This window comes from Somniosus microcephalus, chromosome 4 (assembly GCF_052327205.1).
Source record: "Somniosus microcephalus isolate GS21.2 chromosome 4, FLI_Smic_1.0, whole genome shotgun sequence".
In the NCBI taxonomy this organism is placed as follows: Eukaryota; Metazoa; Chordata; class Chondrichthyes; order Squaliformes; family Somniosidae; genus Somniosus; species Somniosus microcephalus.
Genome location: NC_140990.1, coordinates 100,639,405 through 100,645,404, shown reverse-complemented (window position 1 = coordinate 100,645,404; position 6,000 = coordinate 100,639,405). Strand labels below are relative to the sequence as shown.

Genomic DNA, 6,000 nt, shown 5'->3' with positions numbered 1-6,000 from the left:
GAGTGGGGCCGGGAGGTGCCTAGCTCGGGCGTGGGTGCGGAGGAGAGGCCGAGGCTTCCAGGCCTACCTGGAAAAACGGGGAAAGGTAGGAAAATTAATGAGATTAGATATAAGTTAATTACATTCTAAATCATTTTTTTTTAAAACAATATGTGTTTTAAAAGCAACGTTTTTTTTAAAGACGCAGAAAGCGGGAAAAAGGAAAAGTTTGGAATCAAGATGGCGGCGACTCACCTCGGTTCAGAACGATAAGGCCCGCCCACACACGCACCGATTGGCCCGGCGGCACACGCCAGCAACCTGGCGTACGATTGGTCGAGCTCGAGGTCACTCTGTCGCTAATGAGCGGATAATGAGATGCTAATGAGCGGAATGTTAAGGTTTTTCGGATACCGCGGGCGCGATTTTAGCCCGGCCGAAACGTTAATACGCTTAAAACCGTTTTGGGGTAAGCTTTCTTTCGACATAACGCATGCGTAGGTACGCCCTGTAACTTTCGAGCGCATAGCCGCCCAGACGCACACCTGCAGACAGACAGAAGGACAGAAGGACAGACAGAAGGACAGACAGACAGAAGGACAGACAGATCGACCGATTTATATTATATAGATATACATATATATATCGAGAAAGATAGATAGATAGATAGATTTATCGAGAAATTTAAACTCCAGCCCAGTTACAGGGGTTATTAACATCAGTAAAAACAACCCCCAACTGTTAGTGTGAACATGTTTCAGTTCGGGATGTAATTAACAGCAGCAATAACAGCAGAATCCAACCCCTGCAGTCACTTGTGAACTCGCTGGTGTATCAGCAGGTGGATGAATTAGTGAATCCCTTCCCACATTCAGAGCAGGTGAACGGTCTCTCCCTGGTGTGAACTCGCTGGTGTGTCAGCAGGCTGGATGACTGAGTGAATCCCTTCCCACATTCAGAGCAGGTGAACGGCCTCTCCCCAGTGTGAACTCGCTGGTGTTCCAGCAGATCCGTTTTTCTTTAAATCTCTTCTCACAGTCAGAACATTTAAAAGGTCTCTCATCAGTATGAACAAGTTGGTGTTTCAGCAGGGCAGATGACTGAGTGAATCGCTTCCCACACTCAGAGCAGGTGAACGGCCTCTCCCCGGTGTGAACTCGCTGGTGTGTTCCAGCAGATCCGTTTTTCTTTTAAATCTCTTCTCACAGTCAGAACATTTAAAAGGTCTCTCATCAGTATGAACAAGTTGGTGTTTCAGCAGGGCAGATGACTGAGTGAATCTCTTCCTACACTCAGAGCAGGTGAATGGTCTCTCCCCAGTGTGAGTGCGCTGGTGTACAGTGAGGTGAGATGATCGCCTGAACCCATTCCCGCAGTGAGAGCACCTGAATGGTTTCTCGTCAGTGTGAACATGCTGATGGCGTGTCAGTTCCCCGGAACTTTTATAGCACTTCCCGCAGTCCGGGCATTTAAAAGGTTTGTCGTCAGTGTGAACTCGCTGGTGTGTCAGCAGGTTTGATGACCGAGTGAATCCCTTCCCACACTCGGAAGCAGGTGAACGGCCTCTCCCCAGTGTGAACTCGCTGGTGTGTCAGCAGGCTGGATGACTGAGTGAATCCCTTCCCACACTTAGAGCAGGTGAACGGCCTCTCCCCAGTGTGAACTCGTCGATGAGTTTCCAGCTCAAACGGGTAGTTGAATCGCTTCTCACAGTCCCCACATTTACACGGTTTCTCCCCGGTGTGACTCTGCTTGTGTTTCGACAGACCAGAGGATCGGCTGAAGCCTCGTCCACACACAGAACATGTGTACGGTTTCTCCCCACTCTGAACGGTGCTTTCTGCTTCCATGTTCAAAGGTCCTGATGAATCGAGTGACTCTGTCAGATCTTGAAGTGATGTTTGGTTTGAGTTTCCCGTCTGCAAATCCTCCCCTTCGAACACCCTGTAAAATGAATTTAAAACAGGAAAAAGGGAGGGTGAGAGAGAACCCACAAAAACACAAAGGCAGGTTGTGAAATTGAGCTGAATGAATCTGGGAATTTGTGGGACCAGCACTAGAAAAAAGTGACTATGAAAGCTGCCAGATTGTCGTAAAAACCCAACTGGTTCACTAATGTCCTTCATGGAAGGGAGCCCGCCACCTGGTCTGGGCCTACACAAGACTCTGGCCTCTATGGGAGGAGAGAGAGCGAGGCGGGAGGGGGAGGAGTGAAGGAGAGCGACTTTATACATCTGCAACTCGACTAGAACTTTGACAGCACCTCCCAAACACGCGACCTCCACCACCTAGAAGGACAAGGGCAGCAAGTGCATGGGAACACCATCACCTCCCAGTTCCCCTCCAAGTCACACACGATCCTGACTTGGGCATATATCGCCGTTCCTACATCGTCGCTGGGTGAAAATCCTGGAACTCCTCACCTAACAGCATTCTGAGAGTACCAGAACTGTCCACAATACTCCAGGTGTGGTCTCACCAAGACCCTATATAATTGCAGTAAGACTTCTTCACTCTCATACCCCAATGCATTTCTAATAAAAGCTGACTTACCATATGCTTGCTGTACCTGCATGTTAACTTTCTGTGATTCGTGTACAAGGACACGCAGGTTCCTCTGAATACCAACATTTCCGAGTCTCTCACCATTTAAAAAATATTCTGCTTTTCTATTTTTCCCACCAAAGTGGGTAACTTCACATTTCTCCACATTATATTCCATCTTCCACATTCTTGCCCACTCACTTAACCTCTCTATATCCTTTTGCAGGCTCTTTGTGTCCTCCTCACAGCTTACTGTCCCACCGAGCTTTGTATCGTCAGCAAACTTGGATACATTACACTCGATACCCTCATCGAAGTCATTGATACAGAATGTAAATAGCTGAGGCCCAAGCACTGATCCTTGCGTACCCAGCTAGTTACAGCCTGCCAACCCGAAAGTGACCCGTTTATCCCTATTCTCTGTTTTCTGCCCGTTAACCAATCCTCAATCCATGCTAATATTTTACCCCCAACCCCATGAGCCCTAATTTTGTGTAATAACCTCTTGTGTATCATTCTGTGATTCTATGAAATTGCGTTCTTCCCACTCGGACCTCTTGTGTAAACCCACTCCCTCGGCTCCACCATTGGCAGCCGTGCCTTCAGTTACCACGGCCCCAAGATCTTTGACCAAGGTTTTGGTCACCTGTCCGAATCTCTCCTTCTTTGGCTCAGTTTCAGTTTTTGACGGATTTCGCTCTTGTGAAGGGCCTTGGAATGTTTTACTACGTTAAAGGCGCTATGTAAATGCAAGTTGTTGTTGGTGTGCTGCCATTGGCCTCAGCTTCGCCAGACAGAATCAACCAGGGACGGCGGCTGTGCTGCTCCCCATGGTCGAAATGCTGACAGCTCGGTGTTATAGAGTTATACAGCACAGAAAGAGGCCCTTCAGCCCATCGTGTCCACGTTGGCCATCAAGCCCTGGCTATTCTAATCCCATTTTCCAGCACTTGGTCCGTAGCCTTGTATGCTATGGTGTTTCAAGTGCTCATCTAAATGCTTCTTGAATATTGTGAGGTTTCCTGCCTCTACCACCCTCTCAGGCAGTGAGTTCCAGATTCCAACCACCCTCTGGCTGAAAAAGTTTTTCCTCAAATCCCCTCTAAACCTCCTGCCCCTTATCTTGAAACTATGTCCCCTGCTTACTGACCCCTCTACTAAAGGGGAAAAGTTCCTTTCTATCTACCCTATCTATGCCCCTCATAATTTTGTACACCTCAATCAGGTCCCCCCTCAGCCTTCTCTGCTCTAAGGAAAACAACCCCAGCCTGTCCAGTCTCTCCTCATAGCTGAAACGCTCCAGCCCAGGTAGCATCTTGGTGAATCTCCTCTGCACCCTCTCCAATGCAATTACATCCTTCCTATAGTGTGGCGACCAGAACTGCACACAGTATCCAGCTGTGGCCTAATTAGCATTTTGTACAGCTCCATCATAACCTCCCTGCTCTTATATTCTATGCCTCAGCTAATGAAGGCAAGTATCCCATATGCCTTCTTATCCAACTTATCTAGCTGTCCTGCTGCCTTCAGGGATCTATGTACATGCACACCATAGTCCCTCTGATTCTCTGTCCTTCCTAGGATCCTACCATTCATTGTGTATTACCTTGCCTTGTTAGTCCTCCCAAAATGCATCACCTCACACTTTTCAGGGTTAAATTCCATTTGCCACTGTTCTGCCCATCTAACCAACCCATCTATATCATCCTGTAGCCTGAGGCTTCCCTCCTCGCTATTTACCACTCCACCAATTTTCATGTCATCTGCGAACTTACTGATCATACCCCAACATTCATATCTAAATCATTAATATACACTACAAACAGTGAAGGACTACACCACTGGACACAGGCTTCCAGTCACAAAAACAACCTTCGACCATCACCGTTTGCCTCCTGCCACTAAGCCAATTTTGGATCCAATGTGCCAAATTGCCCTGGGTCCCATGGGCTTTTAACTTCATGACCAGTCTCCCATGCAGGACTGTCAAAAGCCTTACTGAAGTCCATGTAGACTACATCAACTGCACTACCCTCATCCACACACCTAGTCACCCCCTCGAAAAATTCAAATCTCCCCTTGACAAAGCTATGCTGACTATCCTTGATTAATCCTTCCCTCTCCAAGTGGAGACTAATTCTGTCCCTCAGAATTTTATCCAATAATTTCCCTACCACTGATGTTAGGCTCACTGGCCTGTAATTCCCTGGTTTATCCCTACTACCCTTCTTGAATAATGGTGCTATGTTAGCTATTCTCCAGTCCTCTGGCACCTCCCCTGTGGCCAGAGAGGTTCTGAAAATTTGTGTCAGAGCCCCTGCAATCACGTCCCTTGCCTCACACAGCAGCCTGGGATACATCTCGTCTGGGCCTGGGGATTTATCCACTTTTAAGCCCGCTAAAACCGCTCGTACCTTCTCCCTCTCAATACTAATTTGTTCAAGTACATCACAATCTCCCTGCCTGATTTCTATGCCTACATCATCCTTCTCCATAGTGAATACAGATGTAAAATATTCATTTAAAACCTCACCTACATCTTCCGGCTCTACACAAAGATTGCCACTTTGGTCCCTAATGGGCCCTACTCTTTCCCTGGTTATCCTCTTGCCCTTAATATACTTATAAAACAGCTTGGGATTTTCTTTTATTTTGCCCACCAGTGTCTTTTCATGCCCCCTCTTCACTCTCCTAATTTCTATTTTAAGTAGCCCCCTGCACTTTCTATATTCCTCTAGGGCTTCCACTGTTTTTAGTCCTTTGTATATGCCAAAAGCCTCCCTTTTTTCCCTAATCCATTCTTGTATATCCCTTGACATCCAGGGTTCCCTGGGCTTGTTGGTCCCACCCTTGACCTTTACTGGAACATGTTGGTGTTGCTGCCAGATCCTGCCTTATCATATTAAAATCAATTTAGAACCTTTATTTACTGTCCATCTTTGTCCTTTTCCATGACTACCTTAAAATCTCACCGAATTATGGTCACTGTCACCAAAATGCTCTCCGACTGACACTTCTACCACTTGCCCGGGTACATTCCCTAGAATTAGGTCCAGTACCGCCCCCTCTCTTGTAGGACTTTCAACATGCTGGCTCAAAACGCTCTCCTGGATGCATGTAAAGAATTCCGCAACCTCTAAGCCTTTCACACACTGACTATTCCAGTTAATATTGGGGAAGTTGAAATGAAATCCCCTACTATTATTACCCTATTATTTCTATACTTCTGAGATTTGCCTACTGTACTGTATAGGTTCACAGCTCAGAATTACCACTCAGCAAGGTGCTGGAGGGAAAAAAGTGACTGGGGCCGAACCCCACCATCACACAGCACCTTCAGGAGAGAAGGAGAAAATTCTGAGCCTGCGATGAATCTGGATTTCAAACAGCGAGGATGTGGGGAGGAGGGGGAGTGTGTGGGACGGGGGATTTACAGATTAGGAGGGGCAAGAGAGGAAAGAATGTTCCAGAGATACT

The 6,000-nt window shown here is 47.1% G+C and overlaps 1 pseudogene; it reads right to left on the bottom strand.

The window, feature by feature from the left end:
* Positions 1-13: 13 nt before the first annotated feature.
* Positions 14-6,000, bottom strand: part of LOC147119593 (uncharacterized) — a 31,534-nt pseudogene continuing 25,547 nt past the window's right edge.